This window comes from Hipposideros armiger, unplaced genomic scaffold, assembly GCF_001890085.2.
Source record: "Hipposideros armiger isolate ML-2016 unplaced genomic scaffold, ASM189008v1 scaffold_196, whole genome shotgun sequence".
NCBI classification, from domain to species: Eukaryota; Metazoa; Chordata; class Mammalia; order Chiroptera; family Hipposideridae; genus Hipposideros; species Hipposideros armiger.
In genome coordinates, this window is record NW_017731546.1 from 65763 (window position 1) to 78931 (window position 13169).

At 33.7% G+C, this 13169-nt stretch overlaps 1 long non-coding RNA gene across 1 annotated transcript in view; it reads right to left on the reverse strand.

The window, feature by feature from the left end:
* LOC109388434 (uncharacterized) overlaps positions 1 to 8952 on the reverse strand; it is a 28820-nt gene extending 19868 nt beyond the window's left edge. Inside the window, exon 1 of the long non-coding RNA XR_002125216.1 lies at positions 8920 to 8952. This is a non-coding gene — a long non-coding RNA (uncharacterized LOC109388434). The remainder of the gene's footprint in view (positions 1 to 8919) is intronic.
* Between the last annotated feature and the right edge of the window lie 4217 nt (positions 8953 to 13169).

The window sequence follows — 13169 nt, forward strand, 5'->3', positions numbered from 1 at the left end:
TATTAAACAATAATTTTATATTTATGGTAACTTTCTTTTAATTGTTGAGATTTCTTATTATTGTTTTTCTACAAAGGATCATACAAGAATGCTATGCAAGACTATATCCCATCAAATTCAATAACCTAGAAGAAATGGACAACTTGTTAGAAATATATATATAACCTTCCTAGAGTGAATAATGAAGAACTGGAAAATCTAAATAGATGAAATTGAAATCTCTAAAACCATCCCAAAAGCAAAATTCCAGGACCAGAAGGCTTCAATAGTGAATTCTACCAACTATTCAACAATGATTTAATACCTGTCTTACTTAAACTCTTTCAAAAAATTGAAGAAGAAACAATAATTCCTGACTCATTATATGAGGCAACATTCATTACCCTGGTACCAAAACCCGGTAAGAGTAACACACAAAAAAAGAAAACAGCCGACGAATATCTATGATAAATACAGAGGCAGAAATCCTAAACAAAATACTAGCAAACTGAATACAACAACACATTAAAAAGATTATACATCACGATCGACTGAAGTTTATTACAGGGCTTCAAAGATGGTTCAACATATGTAAATCAATGATTGTTCTACACCACATAAATGAAATAAAGAATAAAAATTATATGATCATATTAATAGATGCAGAAAAAGCATTTGGCAAAATAAAACATCCATTTATGATTAAAACACTTAATAAAATGGCTATGGAATGAAAGTACCTAAATATAATAAATGCCATATATGACAAGCCCTCAGCTACTATCACACTTAATGGTGAAAAACTGAAAGCTTTTCCTCTAAGATCAGGAACACGACAGGGATGCGCCCTATCACCACTGTTATTCAAGAGAGCATTGGAAGTTGTAGCCAGAGCAATCAGGCAAGAGATAGAAATAAAAGGCATCCAAACTGGGGATGAAGGAATTAAATTGTCACTTTTTGCAGACGACGTGGTTCTTTATATAGAAAAACACTAAAACTTCCACCAAAAAACTATTAGAAACAACAAACAAATACAGTAAAGTTGCAGGATACAAAACCAATGTACAAAAATCCATGCATTCTTATATACTAATAATGAAATTTCAGAAAAGGAAATGAAACAAACACACACACACACACACACACACACAAAAACCCAACAATTAATTACCTTAGTAATTGTAGCTAAAAGAATAAAATACCTAGGAATAAACTTAACGAAGAGTATGAAGGACTTATACACTGAAAACTACAAGACATTATTAAAAGAAATTGAAGAAGAAAAAGAAATGGAAAGATATTTGTGTTCATGAACTGCAAGAATGAACATAGTTAAAATGGCCATATTACCCAAAGCAATATACAGATTTAATGCAATCCCCCAATGGCATTTTTTAAAGAAAGAGAACAAGAAATCATCAGACTGGTATGGAATCACAAAAAACCCTGAATAGTCAAAGCAATCCTGAGAAAAAAAGAACAAGGACAAAGCCTGTGATATCATACTCCGTGACTTTAAATTATACTAAGTTTTAATTGTTGAGACTTCTGAAAGAGGATATAGACACTAATCATAAAATATAGTAATACCAGAAATCACAAAAAAATAGAAACTCCATAAATGGCACAGAGTTACATTATACAGAGAATATTTAATACATACATTTGGTGGATATAGAAAGAAACAATCTGTCTATTCATTTTTTATTTTTAATAAAAACAATATTAATACATTAGCATAATATGCTATCATTTATACCCAAAGATCCTAAATTCTTCAGATATAGTTAAGAAACATATAAATTTAGCCTGATCCTTATGAATCAAAATTTATTTGTTTTAATAAATGCTCTAGTTAGAGGAGTGCACATATGGATTTGAACAACCTAAAAATAAGGACTCTGTTCCACTGATTTCTCCAGAAAACTATTCTGTTAAATGACATCATCATCCAAACTAAAACTTTAGTGCCTTGAATAGATTTTAGGAATAAACTATGGCTCACAGAAGCATATGGTACATTTTATTAGCACTTTATACCAACTTGAAAAATCCTAGTGTCCTTGGTGATTGCTTTTGTCACTATTATAGCAAAACATGATAGAAACCATGTTCAGGATGGTCAAGTGATGATGAAGGCATGGATTATTCTTCTCTAGGGAAGTACATCATGCCGTTGAACTGTGGTGCTATACTGAGAAGAACACCAAGACAATAAATGCTAGAAAGCATGTAAACAGCAGGGAGTCATGAATACAGTGCCAGTGAAGAGATCCAAAGAGGAAATCAAAATAAGTAGAGATAAAAACAGGCATTGGACTATGCTTAATCAGGTACCAGGAGCAAAACCTCGGCAGGAGGGCTAAATCAGTGGTCATTTAATGGCACACACAGATCTCTGCATTTGATCAGGTCAATATCTATATTAACTGCCATGGCGATCATTGAGCATTCATTTTTAACCCTGGAAAATGAATCAGCATGTTATAAAGTGTATTTAATTCACAGGTAGTATGTATTCACCTAACAAAGAAGAAAAAGCAGAAAGATGGTAAATTACAGAAAAAAATCAGCATCTAATTATGTCATGCTTTAGATAGTAATTAAAATTCTATTCATATTTGGTAATATGTTAATATCTTAGATAGAACACACCTAAAAAGTCATGTTACTGATTAAGACTGAATTTTTAAGGCTGCATAAAGAAACCTGCATTCCACAAAGGACATTCAATGCCAAGTTCAAATTGCATGGAAAGTGAAGTTTTGGAGAATACTTCCCCAGATACAAGGTGCAAGTTAAAATCCTTAGTGGGTCTCCGACTTTTGATTTCCTCTTGGGGGAAGGAGAGAAGCACACATTCTGTTAAGATGAAGGGGTATATAAAAAATTTGCTCCTAATGTAAGATTTCAAAATTATTTTCCCCCAGAACCATATTTTTGAGGTTCTGTGTTTTCTACCACACTTGTGATCGGTTAACGTAACATGTTTCTCCCTCTGGTGTAAAGATCCTTTGATCTACAGTGGAAAAATGAAAAGTGTGTTTTTTTATTAAATTCTTTTAGGAAACTAGGTGACCAGATAATTCAATGGATTCTCGAATAATAACTATGACAATTGTTAAAAAAATGGATTTCTCATGATAAAAGACAGAGAGTAAAAATGCTTAGTGAAGGAGAAAGAATAAAAATTGCACAACTTGATTTATAATACCTTTCTACAGAAAGAATTATGAAGATCATGTCTATAAAGAATGGAGTAGGAGTCCACAAGCTACATGAAATATAGTTTTATTGTTTTTATTGGCAAAAGTATAATCTTGACCTTTGGTAAATTGTCCAGGGAATAAGCCCTACAAATGTGAAAATCCCATCATAACGTACATACTTTAACACTTGGAAGAACACAAATCCAGTTGAAGAATTTTATTTACATTTCCAATTTTCAGCAGCACAAATCTGCCATTAATTTTAACTATGTGCAAAATAGGTGGAAACAGAAATGTAAACACTTTTTTTCCAGTTTGTCATCTCACTGGGGTGTATGTATCGTTAGAGATAATTGAAGAAATATTTGACATTAACTAATCAACAATAAAGTGTCAGCCGTACTTGAACATGAAATAATATCTTGAATTATTAGAAGGATGGCAAGTGATGTTTACAAACTTGCAATGATAATGGGACTCAGTAAACTATGGCTGTATTGTTAACAATACAAGTGTCTGGAAATTTACGTTCAATAAAAGCCTTCTTTGTCACCCTCCATGTAAGCAAATCCCCCAACTTATTTAAACAGTACTTGTCGTTTCCTCACTAGCATATGCTACACAAAGTTGCTGAATGCTTAAGGACAAAAGGCTACTTTTTCTGGCAACCCAGAAAAAGTTTGTGCACTAAAGCTCTGTGCCTTTTATATACTGCCATATTGTTTAATATTCTTTGAAAGCCATTTACTATTTTATCAAATAATCAAACACAAATTTAAAATAGTCATTCACAAATTTATTTCAAATACATGTATGATCTTCTGAATTAGATGATGAGATATTTTAATTATTTCATATTCCAGGATATTGAGCAAATAACCTGAAATATACTCAGGTCTCAATATGCACACTCTAAATAAATAAATGGTTTTATCATGTTCTTTTCTTTTTTTTTCTTTTTGTTTTTTAGTAATATTTTTTAAATTTTATTTTTCAATTAAAATTGGCATACAGTATTAAATTACTTTCAAGTCTATAACATAATGATTAGGCATTTATATACCTTATGTGGTGATCACCCCAATAAGTCTAATACCCATCCAGCATCATAAATAGTTATTACAATATTAATGACTATATTCTCTATACTGCACTTTACATCCCTGTGACTATTTTTTATAACTGGCAATGTGTACTTCTTAATCCCTTTCATCTTTTCACCATCATCCCCAACCCCCCTTCCATCTAGCAACCATAAGTTTGTTCTCTTTATCTATGAATTTATTTGTGTTTTGTTTGCTCATTTAGTTTGTTTTGTAGATTCCACATATAAGTGAAATCATACAGTGTTTGTCTCTCTCTGTTTGGCTAATTTCACTTGGCATAATATCCACTAGTTCTGTCCATGTTGTTGCAAATAGCAAGATTTCATCCTTTTTTTATGGTTGAATAATATTCAATTGTATGTATATACCACAACTTCTTTATCCATTCATCTATTGATGAACACTTAGGTTGCTTCCATATCTTGGCTATTGTAAATAATGTTGAAATGAGCATAGGGTACATATATCTTTTTGAATTAGTGTTTTGGATTTCTTTAGATAAATACCCAGGAGTGGAATTGCTGGATCATATGGCAATTCTATTTTTAATTTTTTGAGGAACCTCCATACTGTTTTCCATAATGTTTACACCAATTCACAAACCCAAAGCAGTGTACGAGGGTTCCTTTTTCTCTGCATCCTCACCACCATTTGTTTATTGATTTAATGATAATATCCATTCTAACGTGTGAGGTGGTATCTCATTGTGGCTTTGATTTACATCTTCCTGGTGATTAGTGATTCTGAGCATCTTTTCATGTGTCTGTTGGCCATCTGTAAGTCCTCTTTGGAGAAATGTGTATTCATGTCCTTTGCCCATTTTAATGCTTTTTTGATGTTGAGCTGTATGAGTTCTTTATATATTTTGGATATTAACCTCTTATTGCACTACCTGATATCAAACTATACTATAAGCCTAGGGTAATCAAAACAGAATGGTACTGGCATAAAAACAGACACAAAGTTAAATGGAATAGACTAGATAGCCCAGAAATAAACTTACATCTATGGGGTTAATTAATCTGCGACAAAGAAGGCAAGAGTATACAATGGAGTAAAGACAGTTTCTTTAATAAATAGTGTTGGGAAAACTGGACAGACATATACAAAAAAATGAAACAACACCACTTCCTTACACCTTATACAAAAATAAACTCAAAATGGGTTAAAGACTTAAATGTAGACCTGAAACCATAAAACTGCTTAAAAAACAAAACAAATAAACAAACAAAAGACATAGGCATAAACCCTTTAACATTGGTCTCTGAATATATCTTGTAGGACAAAGACAACAAAAGCAAACATAAACAAATGAACTATATCAAACTAAAAACGTTTTGCATCATAAAGGAAGTCATTAATGAAACAAAAAAGTCATCTACTGAATGGGAGAAGATATTTGCAAATGACATATCTGATAAAGGGTTACTATTAAGAATAACTTATTCTTTGCTGTTGTCACTCTCAATCTCATTTCCCTGGGTATTTATCCAATTGGGGCTCTTCCATCTTTATCCATAACAATCACACTCTTTCCATCTTGACTTACTCTTGTTCCTCCAGTGAGACAACAATAGTTCCTTCATAGGAACTTTCTCAAAAAACTTTGTCTACTCTCCTGCTTACCCTTCAGACCTTAGAAAATCAACATATTCTCAGGAAATGTTGCCACACTCTAAACACCTGGCCACTTTTTTTGCCTTATACTCTCGTCTATCCTTCAGAATATCTCTCTTATAATTAAATATTTATTAGTATAATTATTTTTAAATATCCTCCTATGAGATATTGAGTCTATCTTTACTCAGCATCATAGTTCTGCCTGAAAATATATGCCCCCAAAAATAATTGTTGAATGAGACAGATCAATATAAGCCTGATACAATGTGCCTAGATTCTTAGAAAACTCTTCAGTGTATCCAGATTGCCCACAAAGAAGAGTGTCCACAAAGAGCACACCTCATTGGAAAAACTTCTCCATGGCATTCACTGTTGGATGAAGTACTCTTTCTTCTCCTGCAATTTGGTTGGTGAACATGTTCTTCTCTTGAAAGAGGCAATGTTATGTAGAGCAGTGTTTCCAACGCTAGCCATGCATCAGAATCACCTGATGCTAATTCTATGCCTGCGATTATCAAAATTCCTGGAATGGGCCTGAGAAGTGCATGTGTATACGTGCGCATGTGTGTGTGCTGTAAATATGAATATATATAAACTGGTAAAGTAATTCTGATGCATTGATAGAATACTCTGAATCAGAATTCTAATATTACATCCCCTGTTAAGTGACCTTATGAACTGAGAACCCATCATTTTCTATGCCTTAATTTCTTTAACTCTAAAATATAGAAATAATACAGCACTGACTATAATCCTACAAAGAAATTTATTGTTCTAAAATTTGACAAAAACAGATGGTGTAAAGACTAAAAAAAAAACCAAAAAATTTTGTAGTGTATTATTTGCCCACAAATCAATAAGCTAACTGATGAATAAATATTAAGAAAATATTATTTTTACTATTTTGAAAAGCACATATGGCAATATTGATGGCACTATGATGTCTACTTCCCTGTATAAACACAGGCATATACTTCTTAAAAATTGCCTGCACAATGGATGGAAACATTGTAGTTTCTTAAAAGAGTAAGACTGGCTTCTATGATACAGGGTTATTTTACATGATTTTCCCAAGCTTGAAACTTTATTATCACATAAAATAAACATATCACAATTTATAACATATATTTAACCTAGAATATAAGTCAACATTATTTGGTGGATATTACCCCAAATATCAGAGTTTTATACTAGCTCCCAAGAGAGGAAGGCACTGGCTTATGCAACATTTCCACCCATCTGCAGTCATTAAATGCAAGTAATAAACATGAATATGCACCAAAGCACATATTAGGATTAGCAATCAAATTAGTGTCACTTGCATTCATAGCAGATTTTTCAATGCCTTTAATTCTATTAGAAACATAGAGAAGAACATTTCCTATTGACATTAATGTCCCTTTAGGATGTATAAAGCTGAAATAGAATTCCAGTGAGAGGCCTGGCTAGAATTTGACTAGATCTGTAGCGCTGACAAAAACCATATTGAAATGGGATTGACCTATAGTTCCTAATACTCAATTACTCCTACTGAGAAAGTGTGAATGCTATTAATAGCATTGCGTGGTAATGTACTTTTTTTTTTTTTAATTGGGGAATTGGGGAAGGGTAACAGACATCCTTTGGTTGTCTTTTTGTTCTTTTTGTTTTTGCTATCCTTTTGTTCTTCAGTCTAGTTGTGGAGGACATTGTTTCACTGGCCCAAGTTGGCACCATCATTGCACTCTTCCCAGGCAAGGCAGATCAGTTGTCAGCTTCTGGATGGCTGTTCACAGCGGCTGATGGCCACTCACACTGGCTGCTGGCTACACACAGTAGCCCATGGCAACCCACCTGCCGTTGCCGGCAACTCATGGCAGTCCAGCTCCAGAGGGAGCTGTTGTTCAGCATCTTAGCTGTAAAGGGCAGTGTCACTGGCCCTCATATGTGGGATCCGAACCGGGACCCTCTGGCATCCCAAGCCAGCTCTTAACCAACGCGCCACTCAGCCAGCCTGGTAATGTACTTTTGACACCAAGTGGTTTTAAGGTCAGAGAAAAAAATACAAAAAAGATGAAATCTGAGCTGTCAATAACTTGAAGATTCAAATGCATTTTTTTTGGTGAAACAATGTTTTATGAACATAGTTTTAACTTCATTGACTAAAACTATCTTTCCAAAAGTTAATATTATCTTAAGTCAAGAGATTATTTATTTTCAGATAATAAACACTCCCTTAAAATACATTAAACAAGACCTCTTTCAATTATTTTCAAGAGTAAAGTAGCAAGTAAAAGCAAGAGTAAAATAGCCAAGTCTTATAAGAAATTGGAGAAAGGTGAGTAAGGGAATTTGAAGCAAAGAAAAATGAAGTTTCCTTCTGTCTAGAACTGTGCAGTATGAGATTTTACCTGACTTACAAGCTATCAAGTTAATTTATGATAGTTTAATGTACACTAGCAAAATATATAGGACATGTAGATCAGAGACAAAGAATGATTTGATACTCATAGCTATAGCAGTAGTCAGAAGACCAGCATTTTCTGTTACTGTTTTCTCAACCACTATTCCCCTCGAAAATGTAACCATTTTATATCCATCCATACCATGGATTACTATAGATAGCAAGCATGTCTGTCTTTTGCTCCAGAGAATATCAAGCAAACTATTGAGAGGGTGAAAATGTGGTTAGCTTCTAAGGATGTAAGCAAACCTGCCTTTTGCTCCAAAGGATGATGATATTTTTGTCTTCCAAGAATGCTTACTATACATAAATTTTTAAAAAGATATTCCAGGACACAGTCAGTTCTTCAGCTCACAAAGCATGCAGAAATGTGAGAGACCCATGGAAAATCTTCTCTCAACCCCTCTGAACCTATGTCTCATATTCTGCAAGCTGGGGCCAAGGAAGGTGGACTTGTAACCAAGATCACTTAGCTGAGGGCAAGATAATACATACGCTGAAAGAAAGGGACACAAAAGCTACCCACAGCTCTCAAGGTGTCCTTTGTACATAAACTTACCAGAGTTTCTCTTCATGGTTCTCTCTCTATGACTCTCAGAGACAAGCCTGCGTGGCTATTTCTGTCCAGCCAGGAAATTGCTATTTGGCATAAACAAGACACTGACTTGTCTATTGTTCTGCTACAGGTTTAAAGGTATATACATTTTATACAGAAAATATAATTTTTAATATTATAATTTATTTATTAATAAGTATTTATTTATATAAATATTATTTATATAATATTTTTATACAGAAAATATAAGTTTCAGATCATTCTTATCAGACATATTTGAAATAAAGCGTAACCAATTCTGTATAAAAACTTAATAAACTACAGCCCCTTCAAAAACATAGCAATCTGATTGACTTAGGAACAAAAGTTTACAAAACCCAAATATGGCTTAACACAGTCAACACATTTCATGTTATTATTAAATCATAACAAATAGTGTTTGAACCATTCTTTCCTCTGCCTAAGTGACTGGTGGGTTAAATATGAACATCCAAATAAAAACTATCTACGAAAAATATTTGAAACTGTAAGTAATCTTGATTATCATGGAATGATAACAACTGATGAACAATGCCCTATTGCACGTGTCATTGAAAAGCCTATGGAGCTCCGAGTCACAAACTCTCATTTCTTCACCTGCCAGATATCCCAGTATTAGCACACACAGAGTTAATAAAGCCTATCATATTGTATACGATAATACCCAAACTACCCACGCTAAGAAGCTCTGAAAATGCCCAATAATTGTGATATACTTAGGGTGTGAAGCAGACATAAAAGACTATTCAGAAGTTCTTTTTTGAAATAAAGGAAGCATTGTTTAGAATTCTTCTTACAGGTTCCTTTGGTTGAAAATGAGTAGGAGGCAGGGGATAACAATGTCTCATATTTTTCTTTAGTCCATAGAATTTTTGGTCTTCTGATCAAATTGTGTATTTATGGTATTATTAAAGCCTGTTAATATTCCTTAACTTCAGAATATTCCCATTTTCAGACATTATGATGTGTCAGCAAAGAACAAGCTTCAGTAAATCAGTGAAGACGACATTAAATTTTACAGGTGCATTTTATTTGTTTTTAAAACACAGCTGATGTAAAAACATATTGCCTGTGTGTGATAAAAAAAAGTTGTTAAACTGATTTATTGAGAAATGGTAAAATTCACTTATTAGGCTTCTGATCATGTTTATTCAATACCAATATTATCAATTATGCTGTATTGTTTATAATGTGACTATATATCATTTAATATTTCTAATAGTTAAAATAGAAAATTTACTTTACGCCTATTGGTAAGTATATAATAAAGCTAAAATTAACCTTGTGAAATGCCAAACACTATGAATTGTAAATACATCTAGACCATTTATCTCTCTTTTCTATAATAATTCTAAAGCACAGAACAACACATAATGCAAATGTGAAAGTGCTTGGCATATATGACAATGTCATTTGATACAGTCTCTGTATTTAAATATGAAAAATTGACACATTGCATTTATTTTTATACCTTTCTGACACCTCACTGAAATAACAGTGAAATAATCAAAAAGCTATAAAACCACAAAGATAATAAGAACGGAATATTAGATAATTGTTGACTAGAAGTTAGATAAATGAAAGACACAGGGCAGCTTACATTCCAGACTGAAGAACCTACGTCTAAATGACTGTGGAACGGTAAAGACAGAGGAGTCCTAATAACAAGAAATAACAGTTAACAGCATAGAACCTCAGACATCCTTAGAATGTGAGGTCCCTACCATTGCTGAAGGCCCTGCATATAGGGACTGTGAACACAGGAAGATCACTTAGAAGTTTGTGTCAAAAGGCAGAGAAGAAGTTAGGCTGCCTCTCTCAGGGGTAGGGAACGGCCTCCCTTATTCTATCAAAGATGGGAGGTAGAGCAGAGGGTGGAGACTGGAGCATTATAAAAAATTTGCTAAAAATAGACAAAATGAGTAGTGAGAACCCCAGTCGACTTCCTTCATTGAACTCCTATAAATTCTGAGAACGAGGATAAAACTGACCCATCCCTCCCCACACCGACTCTCAAGCAGGCAGGAGATTATAGGATTCTGCTGGCCTAAGGGACAGTATTGGAAACAAATAATATTTGTTCCTCAGTAAAAGAGCCTGATTTCATATGATGTAGCCCCATCTGCAGGGAAGCTTTGACCATGAACTCCAACTTCCAGGGACTTAATCCTATGTGGTTGTTATAACACTGAATTAAGTCCACTTTTTAATTATCTAAGTAACGCATTAAAAAAAAAAAAGCAGCAAACCTCATGGGTGAGGTACAGAATTTCTTACCAACTCAGAATGAAATACAAAGAGTAGAGAGCTCTCATTTCATACTGACTATTGAAAATACATAGTTAACTAAAAATGCGCCATAAGTAGGTGAATTAAGACAGGCACAATCCAGAGACATATCTGTGTAGGTACTAGACCTTTAAATAAAGCATTGAGATTAAAAGCTGTTTTGGTTGTTATTATTGCTGTTGCCATGTTTTGTCATCTTAGTATTTAACTCATATCCATAGTAAGATAGAGTACAGACTATATTTTATTCCATTTTCATAAAAAATATAAAACAGTGAACATTCCTAATTGAAGCAGTATATAAAAGAAAACGAATGGTTATTTAGCAGCATAGTCTCTCAGGTAATTCTTCTATAAATTCTCCTAATTTGGTAAAGAATCAAAGGTGAGCAATCAGATCAGGCAATATTCTGTTCTACACATAGAGATTTCTATCACTATGCAATTAATCTGATATGGTTGAGAGGTATTTTCAGTAGTTAACAAAGATTGGTCTATACTCTATTAGTATTATGAGCATAGAATTGGAATGAATGCTTTTTTGAATTCAGATCCATTTGTACTCCACATTAATAATACCTTCAATTGACTGAAACCAGCCAAAAAAAAAAATCTGCAATTAAGTGTCATTAGTTGAATTCACTGAAACTGTGTCTTTGAAGAGTCTCTACCAAGATATTAGGTTTCGCTGAATATACTATAATATTCTGTATTTAATGTTTAAGTTTTAAATTACCCTGTCAGTTGATACGCAGTGGACTTGGTAATTGGTAAGTTACATATTTTGTCACAATTTCTAAATAAAGAGATACACATATATACCAGTTAGGGGAACTTTGGCCACAAGTAACAGAAAAATCTAGCTTAGATTACCTTTAGAGAAGTATCGAAATGGGAAATATTCCCAAAGGCTTGCTTAATTCATTCTAGCTTCCAGCATAGTTGGCCAATGGTTGCAATGCTTCCAGGTATTTCATCTAGACAGCACAATATCCACAGGGATAAAAGGGAGTATCTCCTCTACTTTCCCTGTAGATGCTCCAGCAGACCTATCATGTATCCTTGCCCAGAAATTAGTCATATGCTCAACTCTTGAGAGATCACTGGAAAAAGAAATAATATTATCACAAGAGGCTCAGATTTATAAGATTTACCCCTGAATTGGGCAGAGGGTCGCTTTCTCTAAGGATATAAACCTGAGCTAGCTGTGATTTTGTTTGCAGAGAAGTGAGGGATGGATGTTGTGACAGTAACCTACTGTTTCCTACACAGAAGAAGCTATAGATGAAAAAAAACAAAAAACAAAAAACACAGCAAAAACGGCCCCCAACAAACAGAAAAATGCATGTATGCATGCATGCACAGGGACATACACATCTCATATGACATTGTTTAAAAACAACCTATATATTGGCAGGATGGCTCAGCTAAAAAAAATAAATAACCTATATTAAAATAAAGTTATACAATGCTTATGAATCTATATAGGTCTTAACTGATGTGGAATCATTATTTATAACTTTATCAGTCAGGGTTCTCCAGGGAAACAGAACAATAGGACACATGCACACACACACACACAAACACACACAGATTTATTTCAAAGAACTGGCTGACATAATTGGGGGAGCTGGCAAGTCTGAAGTCGCTAGGACAGTCCCAGAGGCTAGAAACTCTCAGGCAAACGCTAATGCATGTAGTGTTAAGACAGAATTTCTTCTTCCTCATGGGAACCTCAGTTTTGCTCTAAAGGCTGTTCTACCTACTGGATGAGGCCCACCCATATTATTAGGGATAATCTCCTTTCCTTAAAATCAGGTGACTTTAGATGTTAACCACAACTACAGAATACCTTACAGCAATACTTAGATTAGTGTTTAACTGATTAGCTGGGTAACATAACTAAGGTGATACATAAAAGTAAC